This window comes from Lipotes vexillifer, unplaced genomic scaffold (assembly GCF_000442215.2).
Source record: "Lipotes vexillifer unplaced genomic scaffold, Lipotes_vexillifer_v1.1 scaffold1104, whole genome shotgun sequence".
Lineage (NCBI taxonomy): Eukaryota > Metazoa > Chordata > Mammalia > Artiodactyla > Lipotidae > Lipotes > Lipotes vexillifer.
This window is the reverse complement of record NW_006793533.1, coordinates 316,230-327,485: the sequence shown is the minus strand read 5'-3', so window position 1 is coordinate 327,485 and position 11,256 is coordinate 316,230. Positions and strand designations below refer to the sequence as shown.

Sequence of the window (11,256 nt, the reverse complement as noted above, 5' to 3'; positions counted from 1 at the left end):
GCTCTTTCCCTGGTTTTTGGCTCACTTTTTGTATTCTCAATTGAGTGAGTTATTTGATAACTTTGAAGAAGATGATTCTTCCAAATTCAAACGAGTATATCAAAACTTACCATTGCTCTGATTCTGTTAAAATCGAAAAAGAAAATAACAGCTTCATGTACCAGCCACTGGTGGGAGTTAAAGATAAAAAGGTCCCCCTCCAAACTCTAAATGTCAAAAGCAAATGCTAAATTAATACCAGAGTCAGTGCTGACCTTCTTCCTCATTAACCACATTAAAGATCTGTGTATTTTTTAAATCACTACTCCAAGTTTGCCTATAGATTGTCAAATATTAAACTACAGCAGTTAATAGCTAAACCGGGGAGTTCACTTAGCATTGATTGGGCATCCAAATGTATCTCAAGAATGTACCATATTAGAATTCACCAATTCAGGCGTCCTCTCACCACTGGATCCCAGCAAAATAGCTGACATATGATAAAATGTAAAAAATATTTGTTGCTTGAAAGCAATAAAGGCTCAACAATTCTCTATTGAAAAAAATCAATTTTCCTCACAAAATATGTGCTTTTTGAAAAAATAGAATTATATACACACTTAAAGAAATCAATGAATAATTGCTAAAGGGATTTTGTTCATATCCATAATATAACCATATTTCAATATTTTTAATTGTAGAGTTTTTTTAAAGTTATAAAATTTAACCTCAGGTTTTCTGGTTCCTTGAAACTCACATGAATAGCATTAATAGCCATACAGTACCTTAACAGACTATCAACTGAACTAAAAATTATTTCTTTGGAAAATGGAAATTTAGTTGTGAACGTCTGAAGCTCCCAAAAGAAGTGTTTCCAATTTAAAAAGCTAAAAATAATGTGAAAACGAGATGATGGAAACTGGTACATACGTTGCTGAGAATGATGTTCATGACTTCATATGACATCTCTTTACTAGTATCTCAGGAGAATTTATAATATAATCTTAGAATTAAGAGCAACTGATTCACTTTTATTTCTTGGATGTTATTAACTGTAACTGACATTTAACAAAGGTAATTGTAGATTATGTTTACTAGTTATATGGGTATTATTCTAAGCATTTTAAAGCTTATTTTGTGTTGTTCTTTTTTCTCAACCTTAGCTTTTAAATTTTTTATTCCCATATTTATTTTATGATATATTGTCTGTCATGTTTTATATATTCTAATAAGTCTCTTGAAATACTTCTGGGGAAAGGCAGGGTAAAATTAATTAAATAGTTAATTAGATTTTAGAGATACAAATTTTTCCCTCCTTAAAGGTTTCATTTCTATGAGGAAATATTTCAGAGGATTATGGTGATAATCGAAATCTATTAATGTTTTGAATATTTTTCTAAATAAAAACATTTTGCATATCCTGGGAAGAATATTAGTATTTTTTTTAAAAATCCCCTTGGAAATGTTCATTCCTGTAATCTAATGAAGCATTCCAAAATAAAGCATAACAAAGAATATATTTTGTATAGCAACTACAAAATATATTTGTTGTATAGTGAACAACAAAATAAATATCAAATTGTGAAGAAGCAATAATTGACATAGTGGTAGCCCAACATGCTCAGAAAGAAAAAAATAACATAAGCCCAAAGTATACTCATATCTGGTTATTAGGTTGAATCATTAAAATAGCCCACAAAATTCTGAGTACTATAATTTAGTCATGTCCTGTTAATTGCAATAGGAAAAAATAAAAATGTATAAAATGGAACAGTCTTATTTACCTATCCCTTGATTAATCATGACTTTCTAATATCACATTTTTAACTGAAATTAGCCTTTTGTTATTATAAAAGTTATATATGTGCATTGTAGAAAGTTGGAAAACAAAAACAACCAAAAATGTATCTTGTTTAAATACCATGGGACCATATTCTCTCCACCTATATCACTACTCCTAAAACCCTATTGAACATCTGCACACTCTTCCAGATATTCTGTTTATACACATACACACAAAGACTATATATTCTTCTTTAAGAGACCATTCCATATCTGTGGCTTTGTAACCTAATTTCCCCCCATTAATTATCATTGTCTTTTCATAGCAATAAATTTTCATCTTATTGATAACCAATCCATGTTTAAATTTACCCAAGTTTCTCAAAATGCACCATACTACTGGTTTGTTTAAACCAGTATTTTCATTTCCTCTGATTATTAGGCTCCTTAAGTCTCTTTTAATCAAGCTACATTTTTTCACCATCCCTGATTTATTAAAAAAAAAAGAAAACAAAACTGAACCAGTTTTCCTACAGTTTATTCCACCTTCTGGATTTGTCTGGTGATGTCACTTAGCTTGTTTCTCTATACCTTGTATTTTCAGTAAATTGAAATTTAAATCAAAAGTCTTTGATGGAATCAAGTTAAGTAGTTTCTAAAATAAACCGTAGGTGATGTGAAGCATATCTGGAGACCTAATATCTTGTTGATTTAGCCTTAATTATGATAAAATTGTTCGCTGGATTAGGGTGATGCTAATCTGATCCCTCCATTCTTCAGTTGTACATACTTTTCCTTTAGTGACAAAACAAATGATTATTGTGGTGTTATTTTGGAAACCATAGGAATATCCTATTCTACATCAACCATAATAATAATTTTAAAATAATACTTTTAACAATTGATAATCTTTATTGGAGTCAGTACATTTGTTACAGTTTGTAGAAAGATGATTTTCTAATTCTATTTTATCTTCATCTGTAGTAAAAACTCTTCTGTAAAATAAGCCTTGGTCTGTTCATTTGAGTCTATTTGGTTACCCTGAAAAGGCAGGATAAATGCTTAAAGTTCTTCCCTTTCATTTATCAATTCACAATACAAAATAAGGAGCTGGCTTATTAGTGAGATAATATGTAATTTATCAGCCAAACAGGGACAATTTGAGAGTAAAAGTGTGGCCCATTAATAATTAAATCCTGGGAAAGTAAGGAGGTACTGTCTTTCTTTTAGCTCAAAGAGTGATGCATATTATTTTTCAATATTTCCTTATATTTGAGTGTCATTATGAACCTACAGATTACCATTGATTCAATGTGCTTTAATCCATAATAACTATTATTATGATGATACTTAAATTGTTCATCTTTGGTCTGCCTGGGCTTTTTTAAACTGGCTCCTGTGTTTACTTGATACAGTACTTTAAAAAATTTTTCTTCTGTAATCATAATGTTGAGGTACATCCAGAAAAGTACATGTTTACAGCTAGATGAATTTTCACAGAGTGAATATACCTGCATAATCTGTATTCATGTCAATAAATAGATTATCCTTTCCCAGAAGCTCCCTCTGCCCCACCTTCTTGTCCTTACCCTCACCGTTCTGTGGGTAACCACTATCCTGACTTCCAAAACCATAGATATGTAAAAATACATATCCAATCATGTTACCCCTTTGCTTAAATGTCTTCCTATTGTTTCTAGGATAAAGTAACAAAAATTTTAACATGAATTTTTTTTTTTTTTTTTTTTTGGGTACACGGGCCTCTCACTACTGTGGCCTCTCCCGTTGCGGAGCACAGGCTCCGGACGTGAAGGCTCAGCGCCCATGGCTCACGGGCCCAGCCACTCCATGGCATGTGGGATCTTCCCGGACCGGGGCACAGAACCCGTGTCATCGTGGTTTGGCTTTCTTTCTTCTTTTACAGCCTTATTTAATGAATAATTTTTTTTTTTTTTTGCGGTACACGGGCCTCTCACTACTGTGGCCTCTCCCGTTGCGGAGCACAGGCTCCGGACGTGAAGGCTCAGCGACCATGGCTCACGGGCCCAGCCACTCCATGGCATGTGGGATCTTCCCGGACCGGGGCACAGAACCCGTGTCCCCTGCATCGGCGGGCGGACTCTCAACCACTGCGCCACCAGGGAAGCCCTTTAACATGATTTTTTTTTTTTTTTTAACATGATTTTTAAAGCTCTTTCCTTTGCTCCACCCTCCAACCAGACTGCATTTCTTTCTCTGCGTCAGAAGCCCCATGCTTCTCTTGCCTCTGGCTCTGGAACAGCTTCTTCCTTTTCCAGTTCTTACCCCTATCATCCTTCCTCTCTCCATTAACACATCACTTCTTCAAGGGAGGCCTCCCTGACTTCCACTAGACTAGGTTCCCTAACACCTGAGGGCTCTGCTTTCATTGCCCCCATTGCACTTCACTTATGAGTGCATGATCTCCTGCAAGTTTGCCAGCTCTAAAAGGGTAAAACACTTCATACTTTGTGTACTGCCCTGTTCCCAGCAACTGGCACAGTGCCTGATGCATAGTAGACCTTCAATACATATTTTTGAATAAATGAGTGAGTGAATGATGATAATACCCTAGCCTGGAGAAACTAAGCATTTTATTTGTATCCATTGTATGCAGTTATTTGTTCATTGGATTATTCCTTCCATTATTAATGCGTACATTTGTGCAGTTTTATTGAAAGACCATCTCTATGTTTTCAAGCAACCAAAGACGCAGAGAGGACAGAGGCATAAAAAAAGAAGAAACTTAGAGTACAATAAAATAATTACTATAATGTGGGTATGTATGGAATGTCATGGAAAAAGCAATCTCTGCATCTGCCTGTGGAGTCAGGGAAGGCTTCATAGAGGAGGGAAATTTCAGTTGCATGAAGAAAGATGACAGGCATTTTCAAAGAAAACAAATTAGGGGAAAGAATTCTGTGTAAAGAGGAAAACATGCACAAAGAAATAGAATCAAGAGAGGGGAAGTAATGTGCTGAAAATTACATGTAGTTCAATGTCCTCAGAGCATTATCGGGATAAGGAGATTTCAATATATTCACAAATTAACTTTAAAATGAAAACCCTAGGAAGATAGTATTTCCTTCTTTCCAAGTAGGAAAATGGAGATGAAGATGTTTGCTAAAAAACCCTCAATGCCACCATTAGAAATGCAAGCCAGGATCATAAGGTGCTAGTTTTATTCTGTAGGATAACTATCCTGGTTTCCCTCCTATAGTCAGCCGCTTTGAGGCATCGTCCAAGGAGCAAAGTCTTATTAAAGACAGCATTCACCATCACAGAGATAAGTTTCATTCCCAAATTAATATTCCTACCATATCTTCTCCTTTACACGTTCATCTTCTCTCAAATCAGTTCTTTTACCTTTTTGGTTTTGTTCCTTTATGTCAACATCCTCATGCTGGAGAGAATAGTTCCAATTTCATATTAAGGAGATAAACTGGGGGTTATGTGGAAAAAGCATTCCTAGAGCAGGTTCTGCAGCTTTTGAGCTACGAAGTGGTTGCTCTCCAGTGAATAATGTTGGCCCTTGATATGCTGTAATTAAGCGGAAAACAATATAATACACAGTCCTATATTGGTTACTCTATGTTCCCATTCAAAAACGCTGGTGATTTGTCATTTAAAATTTTATTGAAGTAATCTTTACTTTTTTAAAACAGAAAAGAATAAAACAAACAAACAAAAACACCATTTATCCCTGTACCCAGAGAGTGTTTGTTAACATAGAGGAAAATTATACGTGCATAAGATTTTTCACAAATTAACAGTACAGAAATGTAAATATTAAACAATGTCTCTCTTACCCACCTCCATGGTTTCCCCCCACCACCTCTCTCCCAAGAGATGTACCTATCACATATTTCTTATGTCTTTACAAAGAAAATAAATTTTATGGCATATATGGATCCTTTGAAAATGTATACACCATACTCTTTATCTTCCCTTTAAAAATAAAATTAATAGTTAACTATACTTATTGGCATTTTCCATATCACCTTATTCTTTTAAATGCTGCATAGTTCTTTGTTCATATGTACCATTACTTGTCTAATTTGTCCCCTTACACATCTCCATTGCTTCCTCCGCTTTTTGTATCATAAGCACTGTGGCAATGAATATTCTTTTAAAAGCATCTTTGCCTTCTTATAGGATTACAACTATAGAATTACTTTCCAACTGTGTCTAAAAGTAGAAATGCTGAATCTATGAGAAAATGTATTAACATTTTTGATACACATAGCCAAATTGGGTTCCAAAAAATGTTATGCTAATTCACACTTCTCCCAGTGGTATATAAAAAGGCTTGTTTCCTCATATCCTTGCCAACATAAGATATTAGCAAAATTTAATATTGTTACCACTTTTATGGGTAAAAAAATGAGATCATATTATTGTTTTGATTTGCATTTATTTAACTAAATTGAGTACAGTTGATAAACTTTAAAAAATAATCACTAATTGTTTGAATATTTATTTCTGCAGATGGAAATTATTTTTTTATTGTTTTTACTACCCTGCTATGATCTATTCCCAATTTCAAAACATGTATTTATTTTCTCAAAGTGTGTTATACTTCCTACCCATGGTATTTGAAATATTTTTAGGTGGTACATTGAATATTTTTATTGTACAGCCATCTATTTATTTTTATGTGGATATGAAAAAACATGTTTTCCACTTAGAATACAATTTGAACTTTTCATTTAAATACATTTAAGTTTGAAACTGAGTTGATTTTAAAATACATTAAATAAAAATAAGTAAAAATGCTTTTTGGGTTATCAAAAATGGGTAAGTCCGTATTTGGCTGACTGAATTTTGGTATACAATGGGCTAATCAACGTAATATCCTTAAAATAAAATATATGCTAAGCAAAAGTTTCAGTAGTTTATTAAGTTTCATTGCTCAGGAAAAGTAGAGCCACAGGCTAGAATTAGAGTTAGCAAGTGAAAAATGGTCATATGCTAAAATGCAACCTATAGGCTTTCTCCAGAGCCAAAAACTAAGAAAATAAGAGTATTTATTTATTTGGTTATTTAAAATAGATCTCAGAAATCAAATCATTTCACTCATAAATACCTTATTTTATATATATATATATATATATATATATATAAAACAGATAAAGACTTTTTAACAATGTACCTACAATACCATTATCACAGTCAACAACATAAACAACAAATCCTTAATATCATTCTTCCCAACGTCTATTTTGTTCCAGTTGTCTAAAAAATGTCTTTTCCTTTTACTAAATTTAAACTACATTATTCAGTGCCTTTGTTTTCTAAAACTATGGAGCAAGAAGTATTGATTAGAGGAGGAAATCAGAGGGAGGCTTTATTTTATTGGTGAAGGGAAAAGCTTCAAATTTAGTAAATAAAAACAAAATAAGCTAATTTGGTTAATATAGAAGCAACTGGAGCAGTTAGCAAACCTTGTCTAAAACAGACAAAATAAAGGTGAAGGAAACTAAGAATAAAATGCATTATTGGAAAATAAAAATTGGAGGCTAAAAACACAGTGGAGGCTTAATCACATGGAGTTAATGTTCCAGTATTGGCTGTTCTGAGCATATGTCAATTCTTGTTTTCTTCTTAGTGGAATCCTCTCCTTATGCTAATAAATTTATAGTAAAACTGTTTTTATAAAGTAGAAAAACTCTCCTCTGAAGCCTTACACAGTTGAGTTTTGGTCCCAAACACTTAAACCTTAAACAGCAAAGCAGAGTTCCTGGGGTTACACAGACTTACCCTTTTTAGTGACCATCTATTGTTACTTGAGTGTGTCCCTTGACTGGCTTACACATCTTATCAAAGCGTTCCTTTCAACCACAAACTCGCCTTAAAAAAAACCCTTATCTCCAGAAAGACCTTAGAACCTCATTAATGTTTTTTTATCCTTGAGAGATTGGCCTCCTAACCCTTCATCCAACTCTCCTCATATAGCATCAGTCTATTTTGTTGGCCATGTCACAGGTGACAGGCATTCCACATGGTATCAGGTAAGCATGCAATCATCCACTGATTGTTTAAAATCAGTCCCTAGGCTTTCTTATTTTGTGTCTCTCAATACTCTTCATGAAAAAATAATAGTTCCAGACCTTCTAAATCTAAAAGGCAATTAGTCAGTGGTACCTAAGGCTCTTTAACAGTATAAATTTATCCAGATTTAGATACATAAATGAGAGAATAATCTGGATTGACAGATGAATTCAGGTTTCATATTCGATGAAAAAAGTTAAAGTTGACAATTTACTAAATATAAAGAGAGACAAAATTATATTAATTACTAGTGAAAGGGAAATTCTCTTAGTTTTGCTTACTGCATCCCATAAACAGATTTTCCAAAGAGGAAACTTTTCCTCCATAAACATGAGAATGAATCTAAGACACCTGAATTCTTTGATAATTTCAGTGCTTCTGAGCAATACCATTTTTCATCTTACTAATATAAAAATCTGACATCTTGATTGATATACATTACTTGCTTCATGAATCAGATAGATCTAGGCTGGCATAATTTTAGAAGGGGAAAAATAACTATTTCCAAATGCACAAATATAAATTACATTTTGTTTATCACCAAATTATATCATTTTGTAAAAGGACATTACTTTCATTTCATTTTCCCAGAACTACATTTAGTAAAATAACAAAAAAATATATACTATTTTTCCAAGATGTAGTATTAAACAGGAAGAAAAAAGCTTGTAATTTTGTACAAAATCACAAAGCAGAATGGATTTAAAAGTGAAAGATTCCTTTGGAATGTATACTCTATTTCCTTTCTTTGTTCTGATTAAAAAAATCTTTCTCTATTGAAAGTGGAGCCTTATAGCCAACACATTTTCATGGTGTCATTTTCTCTTATTCAAACCTGAAGTATTTCACATTTTGCCTTAAATATAATGTTCTGGTTGAGTTTCATTTCATTGTCCAGCTGAATGCTATTCAGTCTTATCCTAGCTCTATTTCATTTCCATGAAAGATACTGAATTTTATAGTTGTCTTTTATAAAAGTTGTGCTCCTAACACAAATGAAACAAGTTGGAACTACAAAACTGAAAATTAAAGGGGAACTCATGGTCAGGTAGAAAAGTAATAGACTAGACCTATAGGGTCAGTGCTGTAGGTGTCATAGACCACATAAGGAGCATATACACAAATTACCTTGCCTTTTTAGGCAACTCAAACTTACAAGTGTCACCCTCAGAAATACAAGTATATTTCAAATTTTCTAGACTCTCTGATGGCAGGCGTCTCACCTGACGCTCAGCTTCATTGTGAGCAACACAAACTAAAGTACTAAATTCCTCTTTGCAAATTTGAACCTCATTATTATTCCATTCTGCTAAAGTGTGTCAAAAACCTAGCTTCATGGTTTCCCTTAGCCATTAAATCAAATCTAGCCGTTGGGCTAGAATCATGGATAGGCTTTCATGCCCTCTGCTGGACATTCAAAGAAAAAGCTACACCCTTCAGCAGTAAGCAAAACCTCCTTTAAAAAAATGAATGCTCTTTAACATGGGAAGAAAAAGAAAATCTAGTCCTATCAAAATTAAAATCTGAGATGCCAGGTTAAATTGAATTTTAATGGCTTACTGATGAACTAAGATGCAGGCAAAGATTTTCAGAAATGAGATGACAGAAAGGAACACAGGTTTCTTTTTTTAATTTCTATTTTAAATATCATGATAATCTTATAACCCAAATTATTTTATCATTTTGTTATTTGCAGTAGTTTTCAGTGGACCATAAATGGCACTTGCTACGGAACTTTCAAGTCTCTGTCTGGAGGTCAGATTAAAGTAGTGCAAACTCTAGTACCATGAAAAATAATACTAACAAAGTGTATCGGAGGAATACATCCAGAACCTTGTACAATATTTGACATACAGCAGTCATTCAATAAGTATTTCTAAGACATTAAATTAAAATGTGACCTGTGATATTCGACAAAAAATCTTTGTCAGAAAATTTCTCTGAAAACAAAATATTTTCTGTCAACCCTACCCACCCGCTTACAGCCTATTCTCCACCCTTCTTCCCCAGCCCCCAAAAGTAAACCAACCAGCCACACACCAAGCATGAACTTTGGTTAGACTTGCACTGGCACATAAAATGCAAGTCACTTAAAAATGAATTCTGACGGCTTCAACCCTGACTTTCACTAATGTCTTCATCAAACTCCAGCTGCTGAATCACTAACCCTGCTTCCAGATGTGCTTATACTTTTCTATGTGTTAATTATAACCACTGCCTGTTCTGTAACTGGAATGGATTTTAACATACGTAGCTTATAGGATATGACCAAAATCTCTTTCGTTAGAGTTACTTATTTGAAATAAATGTAATTATAACCCACATTCTCTGATGTTTATTTCTATAACCACTTTTGAAGATAAAAGATCATAGTGAGAAAATACTTGCGACAGGAATTAAAAGATCAAAATAGTCTCTAGTTTTGTCTCACACTACTTAGCTATGTACCTCGAGTAGTCAATTATATTTCCAAAGCCCATTTTTCTCATCTATTAAATGAAGGCAGTGTTTTGTGCTTTTTTAAAACAGAATTTTGCTGAGATTTTCAATTATAAAAGTAATGTATACATGTTATTGACCAATTAGAAAAATCCAAAAAAGTGAATAAAAAATAAAATCACCTGTAGCCCCACCACCTAAAGACACTTATGTTTAACATTTTTTCTTGTGATATGATTTCCTCTGTTTGTTTGCAACTGCAAAGTATAAATCTGCCAAACCTTTATTTGTTTAACTTCATTTTTATTAAAGTAACACTTGCATTTAGTTTTAAAAGTCAAATAGTACTATAGGCTCATGATGAAAATCGACACATCTCTGCTCTACCTGTTCCCACACAGAATTATCTCCAGATACTATTTCTTGAGGAAATAATTTTCAACTCTTTGGCATTTTGTTTCAGATATTTATGATATTTCCACATGATGTACTTTACTACTATTCCTTGATTTTTAAAAAAATTTAGATATTATTCATTGATTCCACACAATCTGAGATTAGGATTTACTTTCTAACCCTAACCCACCTCCCCTCATCCAAACTTTCCTCCTCTGCCTACACTGTCAATATGAATAACCCTCATTTTATAATTCAACATCAATTATTTACATTATTCACAACTTAACCATTTGGGCGGTTAATCCAACTTCTGTTTTTCATAGATTTATAATCACCTTCTTTTCTCAGTTTCTTCACTTTCCATTTACCAATCGTTAGTTTATCACCACATTTTCATTACAGATTTTTTCCTTAATCTTACCTCTTATTCTCCTATAGCTATTCACTGTCATGTTCTGATTGGAACTGGCTCTTCTCTGGGCTGCTTCAATGCTATCTTCCTGTAGATGAAATTCATCAACATTCCCAAAATTCTCTTCACCTCTCTTGCCTCTAACTCTTGGGCATTTCTGCATTGGTACAGCAGGA

At 33.3% G+C, this 11,256-nt stretch overlaps 1 protein-coding gene across 1 annotated transcript in view; it reads left to right on the top strand.

Annotated features, from left to right (window-relative positions):
- The window catches only part of CLDN16 (claudin 16), a 22,946-nt gene extending 22,561 nt beyond the window's left edge, over window positions 1-385 (top strand). The window contains exon 5 of the mRNA XM_007466479.1: window positions 1-385. This exon is cut by the window's left edge and continues 534 nt beyond it. The gene's annotated coding sequence lies outside the window, so the exon portion shown is untranslated.
- Window positions 386-11,256: the final 10,871 nt, after the last annotated feature.